Source organism: Lygodium microphyllum, chromosome 8, assembly GCF_053477565.2.
Source record: "Lygodium microphyllum isolate KBCC chromosome 8, Lygodium_microphyllum_v1.1.10, whole genome shotgun sequence".
NCBI lineage: Eukaryota > Viridiplantae > Streptophyta > Polypodiopsida > Schizaeales > Lygodiaceae > Lygodium > Lygodium microphyllum.
This window is the reverse complement of record NC_141142.1, coordinates 86,134,763-86,148,942: the sequence shown is the minus strand read 5'-3', so window position 1 is coordinate 86,148,942 and position 14,180 is coordinate 86,134,763. Positions and strand designations below refer to the sequence as shown.

The 14,180-nt window shown below is 38.1% G+C and overlaps 1 pseudogene across 1 annotated transcript in view; it reads left to right on the top strand.

Annotated features, from left to right (window-relative positions):
• Positions 1-593: 593 nt before the first annotated feature.
• Positions 594-14,180, top strand: part of LOC148032539 (methyl jasmonate esterase 1-like) — a 29,506-nt pseudogene continuing 15,919 nt past the window's right edge. Inside the window, exon 1 of the transcript XR_015691723.1 lies at positions 594-671. The product of XR_015691723.1 is annotated as a methyl jasmonate esterase 1-like (transcript). The remainder of the gene's footprint in view (positions 672-14,180) is intronic.

The window sequence follows — 14,180 nt, the reverse complement described above, 5'->3', positions numbered from 1 at the left end:
AGGCTTAAAGGTCTTCACATCACTTAGTGTTGACTCTCAAGTGCAGTTGAATGTAGTATGGAACACACCAAGTGAAGGAGGCTTCGCCCTCGGCTTAAATACTCCCACTTTGCTTGGTGTTGACCCTTGTGTACACTTGAACTTAGTATGGGTTTCCACCAATAGAAGGAGGCTTGTTCCTAGGCTTAAGAGCTCCCATATCACTTGGTTTTGACTCTTCTGTACATTGAATGAAGTATGTGATACCACCAAGTGAGGGAGGCCCCTCATTGGATCAATGAGTAAAGAGCATCACTTGTTGGTGTTGACCTTCATGTGCACTTGAATGCACTATGATTCACCACCAAGTGATGGAGGCTTGTTTTAAAGTGATTTGTTTGGCTTGGAAATCAATCATTTTTAGTTGTTAGATTTTTCGTTGCGCACAAAAAAGGGAGATTGAAGTGGTATTGGAGGATAATGTGGACGAGATCCGAAAGAAAAAGCTATATTTATTCCTCTACAATGCTTGTGCTCACTCCTCTACTTCTAAGTTATCATGCATGTTCAAGTCACCACTTCCTATCGAGAAAGTATTGGGATCCTTTGAAAACATGTTGGCTCGGCAAATGGAGGAATATGTTTACCTGAAGGACTTCACCAGCAAACAAAGTTGCCAAGAGAAAGCCAAGGTACTAAATAAATTACCTATGAGTGTACATAGGGGCACAAAGGACTGCCCCGTAAACTCAAAGAGGTTTCATCTACTACATTCTTCCTTTTCTCTTTTCATCTCCTATTGGGTGGAAATAACTTGCAAGGACTTCATAGCAAGTAGCATTGCACTCTAGTGACAAGATACAATCTAGTAATTGAGAGGTTGAAGAGGTAGAGGAGATTGTAGCCTTTGATGCAGAGGAGGAGAGAGTGGAAGTTTCTTAGTAAAGGCAAATTTTTTGCACACTTCTAATTACTATCCATGTCAACCTACAGGATGTGCTACCACTTGATTCATATGGTGAGGAAGGAGGTATACCTTTGCCTACATTTACAATGTCAGATGACCAAGACTATGTGTTGATGTCTGGCATTATGAGTTCACTAGACCTCCATGAGGATTACAGTCTCACTGCCTTAGCCCATTTTAGTGAGGCTGACTCAAGGTGGACAATGGATGACATAGATGTACATACTGTAGTCAAATATGTGAATTGGACATTGGGTGAGGAGATTCTTGAAAGTCTTGAAGCTGAGGCCAAGGCCTATGAGCAATAGTAGTGGCCTATTGAAGAGGAAAGATGGGCAATAATGCAAAGGCTCCAAATAGCAAACACAGTACCTTTGTGGATGTTGTGTTTGCTTGAAAGAAATGAAATACAATGGGTATTTAGTTTGTCTACTCTTCTTATTCATGGTCTACAATGGTTCTTGGATTAGTTTCTACGAAGAATCCATACTTGCAAGTGGGTGCTACTTGATAGTGATGAATTTCTTATGAAAAATTGTAGATCAAGGATATTGAGTGCTAGTAGCTCCAAGACTATAGGAAACAAAAAAGATGCAGCTCTCTCACAATATATTGGCAAATCGGTTCATACAAAGGTACATACGTACAAAAACACTTTCAAGCAATGTATTACAGAGAATGATTGTGTATTGATATGAATATATGACCTTGTTATTATAGGTTATAGTTTTTCATAGTGAATATTCTATGGACAATGCAAGGCTCCCCATTTTTGTGCTCAAGGTATTGACCAAGTTTTGTGGAGGATATGCCCTTTTGATAAACGCAAAGAAAATAGTTATGATTGAGAAGCGATATGCATTGTGGATATTTGGCACTAAATATGGATGCCAATCTTGAAGGTGGCATTACTACATACCATATGCCACTCATGCCATTGCAGTGGGGTCTAAGAACTAGGCAAATTACATCCTTATAAAAAATAAGAATTATTGTGGTGGACGAAGTGCAAGGTACCTCTACAACATGCCTCTCTAGGAATGTAGCTATAGAGTCACTTCCTCCAAGGGGGCCAACACTACTTATACAATTTCCAACCTTGGGAGATGAGTTTGATGAGAACGAGAAAATGCCAACAAAGAAGATGAAACATCCCCTTTGACCCCATGTAGGATGAATGAATGTCTGCTTATCTACTCCTTGAGTCCCACCTCTAGCCTTGTCTCTCCTTAAAGGCCAGCCATTTGTAAAATTTTGTCATTTTCACATGAGTTATTATATGCTTATTATCTCTTTTGTTTCAATCTTTTTAATCCAAGAGTAATATTTGAGTCTTGGCATGTTCTTTTTGCTTCTTCTAATTTGTGCCAAATTAATCTGTAAAATTAGTGAAAATTTTCTTGGAGAATGTTTACTTTTATTGTACCACCACCGTGTCTTATATGCCAAAAGTATATGGTCCTTGCTTACTACTGGGATGTTAGGACCAAAAATGGGCCCACACTAGATCTAAGGCTCTAGTTGGTGGGCTTCTACACACGTTGAACAACCCCCATGGCCTCACAGTCCAAGAGCGTCTGGATGCTACAAAATAATTTACCTAAGGAATTTGTTTGTGAACATGAGTTTCAAACTATATTCCAACATACTACCCATCTTGACTCCAAGAAGATGGAGTATCCCATACATATAGTTGACTAACACCTCGTTATGCACAAAAAAAGAGAATCCTCTAGCTAATTGTTGTGGCTCCTATGGCTCTCCTACACCCCAAGGATTAGCCCCAAGATGCACTATCTTAATACATAAAGAACAACAAAACATAATCCACTCATTCCTTACTAATATCCCTTATGACATAAGTATCTTGACAATGGCTTAGATGTATCTTATACACTCGATCAATAGAATACAATTGCAGTGCAATGGTATATGCAAGAGTGCGCTTGTATGTAAAATGTGAATGAATGTGCATAAACATATTTAATGAGACAACAAAGTGTGAATATGTAACAATCATTCCTTTATACCTTTCATGATTTTTCTACTTATTGTGGCATTGTTAAACACACCCCAAAGGCAGCGAGTCCTCCCAACTAATGCTATCTTTGGGAGAATTAATAACACATGTCCATCTTATTCATGAAGTGTAGCAAAAAAACATTATATTCAATAATTGTTCTCTCAGTTTTTACACTTGGATTCCTTTATACATCGTGAGAAACGGAAGCGAAACCACTCCTATACTATACCGAAATGCCTTATTTAGATTTAAAAAATACTTATTTTCATGATTTATGAATTTATATATGAAATATAATTATATATTATAATTCTCTAATTCATTCTCGATATCTCACTATTTATTGATATTTTTCTCTATTTTATGTATTTTTTAAATTAATTCATTCAATAGAAATTTAAAAAAATAGCAAACAAAAAATGTGAATTATTAAAATTAAGTATTTATATACCCTTTTTAGTCTCTAAAATAGTTGTTTAATTTCATTTCATTTACTATAAAAGTTACTAAATTTACTCGAAAACCACGTATATATAGTGTCGGAGCGTTTGGGATCAAAAGTCTATCGCATGGATAAGAGACAACAGGGTGAAGAGAGATTCAAGGAGGAGAGGAGTAAACAAAAGAGAAGGAGTTGGAAGAAATAGGAGATGTAGAAGAATACTCATAGAAAGAAATAGAAGATGTAGAAGAATACTCACAGAGGTGAAGCCTATGAATTTATTTCTGCATTGTGAGAAGATAAATCTCTTGTAGAATTAAATGTGCATAAAATGATGCCTTCCTCTATGATTCTTAGATTGCCTATTTGATGCTTCCGTTAGCTTCAAAAGGGGTAAAATACCAGCACACTTGACCAGAATTCTGCGAGATCACTCCTTCATCTCCCACTAATTTGGAGTGATGTTCACTGCTTGAAAACTGTGATTGTGTGTCGTGCGATTTCACCAATCCTTCTTTTTACATAGAATCCTCGCAAAATGGCTGAAAGCTAGATGCTTTCTTTTACATGTCATCCTACTCTAGAAGTTGTCTATAATTTTTGGATTTTTACAAGAGATACCATCTAAAATATCAAAAATTGACTAAACCAGTCCAAAAATCTAGTAGATTTGGACCATCCACACTACAAACACTAATGTTAATGGCATTCGCTCTCTAGACCAATAATAAAGCCACACTCTAAGTTTTTCACAGTGTAACCGCATAGCGGCACGATAATGGTGATATGAATGAGGTGCTAGTGTGGATTCCAAGGCCATTGACACTTGAGATAGCCACTAACATACATAGTGGTACATCACATTGCTCCAGAAACATGCCACAAATTGTATCTTTTACATAGCTCTCACCTCTCATTCTCTTTCACCCATCCCCCTTCTCTCATAAGAATAACCATTATACAAGAGGAAAGGAAGGAGAGAGAAAGACTATCTTGAGAGAGAAAAATAAAGATTGAAAAACCAACATTCTTTATTCTTCATATCAGTCCATAAATTTTACATTATCACGTAAAAGATAGCGGGAGGACTTCATTTCATCCATCATATGCAAGAAATGAAAAGGATATCACGTGCAATAATCATCAAATGCCCAACACGATGGCATTTTTTATTTTTCACTCACTTCTTCTCCTTCTTTCTCTCCTCCAAAAAAAACACCCCTTTGAGACCTACTATAATGTCCCTTCAAATTGGGTATGCCTACATGGTTTTGGAGCCATTTTTGGCCTCCTTGCCTACCCAATCCGCATTCCCACATAAATTTTGGTCTTACAGCGTTAAATTCCACGCCAAGTACATGCAATTAATGCCCAAGCGATGTCTAGTTTCTTCTTCATTATTTGTAGACTCAACTTGGTACTTCACTGTGTCTCGAACTTCAAAATGCTTTGTCTCTTGCAACTTGATGATTGCTTTGACCCTATAATCTTTATTTTCACCCACAAATCCCTTGTAGATCCATCTGAAATTGTCCAAATCCTTAAAAAGTATGCCTTTAAATCTGTGTCTCATTGGAGACCACTGGATAGGGCGACCCAAACCATCAAACCCATGAGCTTATCTACAAACACAAAATCAAGGCATGAATTCCACAAAGGATAGGCCAAGCATAATCTAAAAGCTAGCTTTAAATCAATTGTTCCAACATAGACCGGCTAAAAGAATGATCAAATAAGACATCCAAAGTGGTGGTCTAACTTGCCTGCCTTACCTAAGGTAATTGGACCAAGAACTCCTACTAGGCAAGTACTCATATAAGATGTCTCAATTATGTTTTTTTATTTTTGGCTCAATATCTATTCTTCATTAATTTAAACATGGATGTGTAAAAGGGAGGGACCTAAACATATTGTGACCCAAGGAGAACATGGCATCAATTTAAGGTCCCTAGTCTCGATACCCAAGAATCTACCAGGCTCTCGCAAGGTGACGCAATGTTCCTTTTTATTCACACTCACTTTTATTTTCACTCTGGCCATCCTCATTTCCTTTTCAGCAAAGTTCCATCTCCAAAAAGATAAGGCATCGGCCCTGCCCTCGAGTGTGGACTCATCCCTAAGAATCTACTAGGCCTTTGCAAGGTGATAAATACCAACTCTTTGATATTTCTCTTTCTTTTAATTTTCCTTTTTTAGGGATTAGAATTCCTTTTTACACACCTTTATATTATATATATTTAATATATTTTTATTATTTTTCTCTTTTATTTGGTAGGCTCCTCTAACTACCTCACAAGTAATAAGGATTCATAGTACCATCTCTCTAGTGTGCTAGAAGGACATGGTCACTAGGACTACCCTCTAAAACAACTCTTTAAATGCCCATCAATATCTTCACAGGAGGTGGACAACTACTCAAAGCTCCTCAAATATACCTCACCTAATCCTAGGACTTCATGCCTTGATTTTCGATCTCCAATAAGAGAAACAAATGCCCAAATTGCACATAATACATTCTGCTTAAGGGAAAAGAACTTGGAAAGGAAAGGTATCACCTAGATTGGCTACAAAAAGTTTCCATGCAGCAATTGGATCCCTCCAGGTTCTCCTTCAAACCTACCTAATGCAACACTAAAAGAAAGAACTACTAAATATACGTGCACCAAACAGACACATGGCTCTCTTAGCCTAAAGAGAATAGGTTAGTTTGATATATCAAATGCGCGGCCTTCTTGGCATACACATCACATCTTATCAAACTAACCAACATAAATAAAAATTGATATAAGATATGAGGGCTAGTCTCATGCTATAAATACAACTTAGCTTACTACAATCTAATCATTGAAGTTTAATCTTGGGCTTCTATATATCCACAAGTCCAATCCTTTGCACCACTGATATAACATCAATATGGGCTATTCCTTCTTGGATGCTATTAGCTAAATGAATGATCTCATTGGGCTCATGTGTCCAACCTTGATTGTCATTCAAACGTATGATCATCCCAGGTTCCCAAAGACCCCTCCTATAGAAAGAATCATAGATTTATGCTCATTTAGACCTTTCCTATTTGAATTACTGCACATCTCATTGTTACAATTCAAACTAGGTAGAGTTTAAATCCTAGGCCCATCGCATAGATGCATCCCTAAGTGGTGCATACTATTAAATTTATCATTATGGCCTCTAGTCTCATCCATTCCACTTGGGAATTAGCCATGGTATGTCCACCTAGAATTCTTGGCCTTTCATCTAACACACTAGTCATACTTTTAGAGATTTTTGGCCTCCAAACCCATCACATATTACTCTTTATATTCTTGCATTGCCATAATTTTCCACATTGGTCTAATGGACTCAATGTGGACTTGTTGCTATGACTGAATTGCCTCACATACTTATGAATTCCATCCAACACAAGTGGACCTTTGGCATTCTACATATTCTTCACAAAAGATGCCTTTACTTGCCTCTATCCACATTGCAACTTCTCACTCGTAGGCATCATGCTCTTACTAAGAGGAATAACATCTACCCAAAAGCATGATTCACTGATAGATAGAAAAGATCTCTCAAGAGCCTTTTGAGGAGAAAAATGAGAACCACATATAGGACACTCATCCACATTTGTAGTCCTAATGATTCTATCAAATTTTTCTTCACAGTCACCTCTCATGGAAGTGTTACAAGCCCTACTTGGACTTGCTTGGCTCGGAACCTTTCCACGAAGAGGAATACTATCACTCCACATAGAATTCATATTGCATACTTGGAGATTTTGACTACCAAGATCCCCCACACAGGTTGGCTTGGTGTATTAGCAAGTGAATTATCTCCTTGAAAAAAGGTTGAATAATTGGATGCACTTGTATTGGGTGGGAAAAACTTCAAAAAATTTCCCAACATTTGTGAATATACTACTCATAGTCAACTGCTTGCATCTTAACCTTACTTAATGACTTAGGATCTCGCATCCTCACTTGGATTTGTGTATTAGTAACTAAGCCACTCATAAAGAGCTCACATAGCACATCATTTGGAAATACATTGGCTCTTCTTGGACAAAGCCTAAGAATGTCATCAAAGGCTATAGCATATTCTTTGATGTAAATTTATGACTATTGCTGAATCTGTGCAAGTTGTCCCAAGACTAAAGTCACGGGAATATTCTTCTCATACTCATCTAGGAATTATATAATTACTCAAAGGTTCTAATTGCCTCTTTTGGGAGACTCCAATACTATTTCTTGGCCTCTCCCTCTAAAGTACTTGAAAACACAAGCATCATATGTATATCATCAAAACCACTTGCAAGGCAAGTTAGATCGTATTCCTTCAAATGCAACATCGGATCCTCATCTAGCAGTCCCCATAAAAACAATGGGATATCCCTACAATGAGAATGGCATTTATTCCTCTTCTTTAGGATCAACACTAGATCATCTAGATCTTCATATTCATCATAGCATGATCCCAACATCTCAGGGTCCTTAATGTCTTTGGTTTACACCTTTAGTGGTATAGGAAGTTTAATATTTCCATTTATATCCCTTTTTGCCAACTCACGGAGTGGTCTAGGAAGTCCTATAATTTTCAACATATCATTCTAATCCTTTCTTAGAGGATCGTCTATTCCTTGGCCATCCAAAGGCAATTCCATAATATATTTACACAGGAGCCTTTTCTCCTTACCTAAAGTAAATATTCCAACATTACTTAGAGCTTGGGGGTCATGCCTTTGGAGCAACGGTTTTCCCTTAACAACTAAGGCTTCCAACATCCTTGCTTGAAGATTTTGGTCTCTTCTTGGTCCTGAGGGTTCATTCTTCAAGCTAGCCCAAGATTTGGCCATCAAGAAGCATGGGAAGAAGATTAGAAGTAAGATTTGAAGACATGCATTTGTGGGAAGCCATGGCTATGGAAGTAGAGCTTCAACTTCATCAAGAGCTCTTCATGGGAAGGTCATGAGCCATCCTATCTCCAAGCTATAGCCACATTGAAGCTCATTCTCAAGATTTGAAGGCTTCTTAGAAGCAAGAAGGCATTATGGAGTGCTCATTTGGAAGGAATCCTTCTCTTGATCACTCTATGCAAGCAATGCCCTTCCCCCATTGAAAAATCCTTCTTCCCCGAGCTTGAATTCATCTCTTCTTGACGGAGCACAACCATTTTGGAGCTATGGAGCATGCGTGATCAAATTGGAGCTCTCATGAAGGGCTAAAGTGGCATTAATGGCTGCAATCTTCATCAAACAACACAAGGTAACCAATTCTTGGCTCTCATTCTCTCCCATTAAGCCTCTTGTTGAATCCTATCCACTTGTTTAAAAGGATGCTTGAGTCCAAGTAGGTAATAGGAGTCCCAAACATTGTATGCATGCTGAATATTAATCTCAGTCGTTCTCATTGGATCCTATGGCATTGGAATGGATTTTATTCATACTGAAGCTTCATTGAGATTATACTTTTGCATACCCATAACCCATTTGGCTTCTTGTGAATTGGTTGAGCCAAGAATTGATTAATAAATCCATTGTATAAGGGTGAGTTGGCAGTGAGTCACTGCCGGTAAGCTCTCTATCCCTATTCCCAATTTAATTCCATGCACTTCATGAAAAGTCAAAATTTCCATTCTTAAAATGCATCTCATGTTGGGTGTTTAATTAATAAATGTCTGCCATGTATATTTCGGGTGAGGAAAAGCCCGATGCCAGGTGAGGTGGCAAGACAAAAGAGGGGTGACCCCCCCTTGCCATCAAAGACCCTGAAGGGGTGCACAACTCGGTGCGGGGGGAACTTTATCCACCTCCTAGCAATCCGGAGCCCAAAAATCATTTGCAGGTGCATGTATTTCTTGGGAGATTGAGAAATTGACCTGGCATGATGAAAAATTTGATGACTATGGCATGACACACTCTTGTGTGCATGGGATGTATGATCGTACTTCAGCAAATGTATCAGCAAATCTATCTTTTGATACACATGTAGCTATGTATGCAGTGATTTATGGGAATGTATTGCTTCACTTGGATTGAAGATGGATATATGTATCATGGGATACACCTATGCAATCATATATGTAGTAAGGGCAGTGGTTATGCATGTATGAGAACCTATCTTGTTGGATATGGTCATGGGAAAGCTTACTCTTATGCTCAGTAATGCTAAAGTGATGCCAAATATGCTAAGGGATGCTAAAGTGATGTATGATGCCAAGAAAATAGTGAATCCTATAGTGCAATAGAAGGGGAACCCAATTTCAGCCCTCTTGTGACTGTTTCAGGGTGCTGTAGAGAAATTGCTTGCATTTGCAGAAGTGTTGCCACTCCCAAGAATTGAGGTGCTAACATTTGAGGGTACCCTCACGCCTTGCCAAGAACCTTGCTCACTTTTTGGATACCCACTTGGATCATACCAAATACCTACAGCCAAAAATAGGCCTTTCCTAGGTGTAGAAAGGGTGTTGGACTGCACAGAACAGTTCCACATTTCTGATTACAAAATTTTCTTTATAAAACCTGGGAATGCATGCCTATGCTCATCTTGAAGAGGGCATCGTTTCCTCCATTTTGAACAAAAAATTATATTAATCGCAGTTGTCTAGCTCTAGTTATAGCCAAAACAGTGACAAGTGGTCTCACGAGACTGCACCTAGACATGGCCGGAAACAGGGGAAAAAACAAAGCAAATGAGGATGTTCAGCAACAGATAAGGGATGCACGCACCCCCCAGAGATGACACCAACTTTGAGGTTGAAGAGGAAGACCTCTCTCACTCCATGGGAAGTCTTAGTGCACTCAATCATACCCTTAGTTCACATGAGACTAGACATGCGGAGAGATATAGGGAAGTAATGGAAGGTCAAGCTCAAATGGTGACGGAGATGCGCCAAACGACCTCTATCATGGAAGCACTTGCAAGCAAGTTCTCAATGTGGATGGATTCCCAAATGAAAGTCAAGGAAAAAGAGGATAGACTGATGCCAGGAGGCATATTCCACGGTGGATTCCGTGAGGTTTTATAGTGGATTCCGTAAAATTTTATTACCGGGGCTCATACACAAGGTGGATTCTTTGTGCGAAAAGTTCGATGGGGACGCCTATCCTTTTCGGACGTCTTGTTAATTTAATGTGTAAGTGGGTGATTCCATAGTGGGTGATTCCGCAAAATACATATTTAAATTAATAAACATTTATGAGTTTAGAGTGCGCACTCGTAATAAATTAAGGTTAGGATTGAGTTCTAACCAATTTATTTATTTTGTAGCTGAAGACTGCTAGGTATTCACTTTTGTCAGTTTAATTGTATTATTTTTCTAACAATTGTGAATGCTTCAGTTGATGTGTAGAGCAAGCAACGATGGCATTGGGAAGCATTGGAGGATAGCGTGTATTCAGATTATTATCAATTTTTGATGGGTGTGCATCTTAGGCATGGCTCCAATATTTTGATGCGCTTATTTATTAAAGCGCTTGATATTTATTTATTACTTTTGTATGCACATGGGCACACGATTTAAATATTTGTATTGGACATTGTATTTGGGTACCGCCTGACTCCTTGGGCGCCCAATAGCTTTAATTCTTTAGTGGCACAAAAGCAAACACAAAAGCTAAAGCGTGCTAATTGTAAATTGGGCTATTTTTTGAGCTTGAAGATAAATAATATATAAAATACATGCTTTGTGGAGTGCTCACACAAGGCATGGGGGGAAATTGTATCCAATTAGTCTCTTGCTTCATGTCATGCAAGCTTTCTTCCTTGTTTTTTGTGCAAAAGTAGAGTTCTTTTGTTCTTGGGGACCTTCCGACGCTCACTACGCGCACATACGGCGTCCGATCTGTGCAGGAGTGGTATCAGAGTGAAGCTGAGATCGAGAGCTTCCAATCGCTTATTACATCTCGTGCGAAGGCGGAGCTCCTAGAACGATCGAGCTCTACAGTCAGTCTCGTGGCAAACGATCGATACCAGTGTGTTCCTGGCTGTTAAGAACCCCTGCTATACACTCAGATCGCGAGGAACCAGCCTCTGCAAGCAGAGGACCACACGGAAAGATCCTACATCAAGTCGTTGGTTTCTTCTCAACAGATAAGAAAATTTCCACCATAGCTATTAAAGCTTCAAAGTCAAGCTTAGAAGGCTTAAAGAGAAGCTTTAAAAAAGCTTCAAATCTTGTTTTTTATCCATCGGCAGCGGCACTATGTAGTGCATGTCACCAAAACGGACGTCAACATACTCTTGTCCTCAAAGTCACAATTAATTTAAAAAAAACTAAAGGCTATAAGCCCCAAAGGTCCTAAAGATCCTAAGCTCCAATCTTAATCAACTACCATAGAGGCAGTTCCTATTCGACAATACACAAACCTGCTTACAAACTCTCTGGAAGCCCCTGTTCACACCTGTGAATTCATAGAATCAGATTCCAGCGAACAATCAGCAACATGCAGTCTATACACAAAATTATTTTCTTGGAAGATGACTGTGATATCAAATTTCACAATCGTAAAGGAGGAATACTACAAAAGCCAAACTATATATATATATATATATAAGCCTTGTAAACCTACCTTTGAGCTACGCTCATCCTGCTAACAAGGTTTCGAGTGTGTGAGGTCTTTTGGAATTTTGCAGGATGACTAATCAAACCATGGAAGATTTTATGGCTGAAGGTGATCTAGCCGAATCAATAATGGAGAAAAAATTGGATTTGATTATGATGTAGCTTCAAGAGGAACGAAGAGCACGACAAACTTTGCAAGCTCAATTGGCCAATCTGCAATGATCTACCGTCGACCAAGATGGATCGCAACCTGAAGATCTTATACGACGTATGATCGATATAACACTTGAAGCTCAATCTATTCGGAAAGAAACAAAGATAAGTTAAAGAAACTTCAAATTTCGTACTTTCAATGGATCACACGATGGAAAGACTGTACTTACTTTTATCAATCAATTTGATGATTATTTCCATGAAGAATCATATTCTGAGAAAGACAAAATTAAATGTGTCACTAACCATCTAGTTGACCGAGCATGCTTATGGTGGACTGTTGTCCGCAAAAGCATTTATTGTTCCACTACTTGGGATACTTTCCAAAAGAAAATTTTGTAGAATTTCCTTCCACCCCAATTCCACGAAAAAGCAATCAAACAATGAGATCTTCTACAACAAAGGGATCGCGAACCTATTTCACAATATACTGAGCATTTTTGGAATGCTTTATTGCGACTACAAATGCTCGAAGATGTACCTAAAGCAACTCATAAATGCAAGTTTATGTCTGGCTTACTTGGACATTTTTATACGGAGATCAATATGTTCAAGCCAATAACCCTTGAAGAAGCAATTTCCTTGGCCCATGACACTGAAGACAAAATTCGCGGACGAGATAAGCAACCACAACAATTTCAAACTAATGGTAACTTTGGTTCTAAACAGTTCAATTCAAATTTTTGAAGATTCTATCAAAGTCGTTTACTTCCATCTTCATTCCGTAAATCTTGGACACAACCACCTGCCTTGCCATCAAACACAAATCCAAACCCTAAGCCATCTCTTCAATCAAATCCCAACATTCCTAAACTTCCTGCCATTACCAATAATCTATCCAAAGCAAAACCCATAGTTTGTTACAAATGTCATCAACCTAGACATCTAGCAGCGAATTGTCAATCTAAAAAGCCATTTGTTCATATCAAGTATCTGGGAGCAATAGAAGATGAAGAACGTGAAGAGATACCGGATTTTATGGAAGATGATGACGACATTAGTACTACTTCTGATACTTTGCCAGGTATACCAACTCCCCATTCCTTATTAACAATGAAATATTTTGTGCATGGTAAAGAAAAGACTATTTTACACGATGATGGGAGCATACACGACTTTATTTTTGCAAAATTGGTTAAAGAATTGAATTTACATACTGTTTCTACACATTATCGCATCAAGGCTAAATTCCTAGGTACGAGATATAATGGAACACAAGAGGTGCATAATTTAGAAATTAAAATTGGTGATTATATGGAACGAAGAAATTTCTTAGTTGTACCTTTGCAGTCTAGTGACATTATCTTAGGAATGCCTTGGCGACATCAATACAATCTTGATATAGATTATTCTATGCATTCAATAAAAATCCATTCTCAAGGAAAACAAATCACACTGAATGGTATGCACACTTCCAATAATTCTCCATTGCTTACTCATACTCAGGCTAAACGTGCATTACGTAAAAGTATCAAATCCTATTTAATATGGGTGAATGAAATTAAAGCTAAAGAAAATCAGATGCATCCTAGGCATGCACAATTTCTTTCCCAATTCCAAGATTGTTTTGCTGCTGATTTACCACCTGGATTACCACCTGTACGTATGGAAGATCATAAGATAGATTTAATTCCTAGATCACAACCACTATGTAAAGCACCATATAGACATAACCAAATTGAACGGAAAGAAATTCAAAACGAAATAGACGAATTGCTAAACAGAGGACTAATTAGACCTAGTAGTTCTCCATTTGGTGCACCTGTCTTATTAGTGAAGAAGAAAAACAATACCTATCGTATGTGCATTGATTATCTTGCCCTAAATAAAATTACTGTTAAGAATAGATATCCAATTCCTAGGGTAGATGATCTTATGGACAAGCTACAAGGATCTGCCATATTCAACAAGATAGATCTTAAATCTGGATATCATCAAGTAAGATAGGACAAATCTGATATATTCAAAACTATATTTAGAATACAATTTAGACA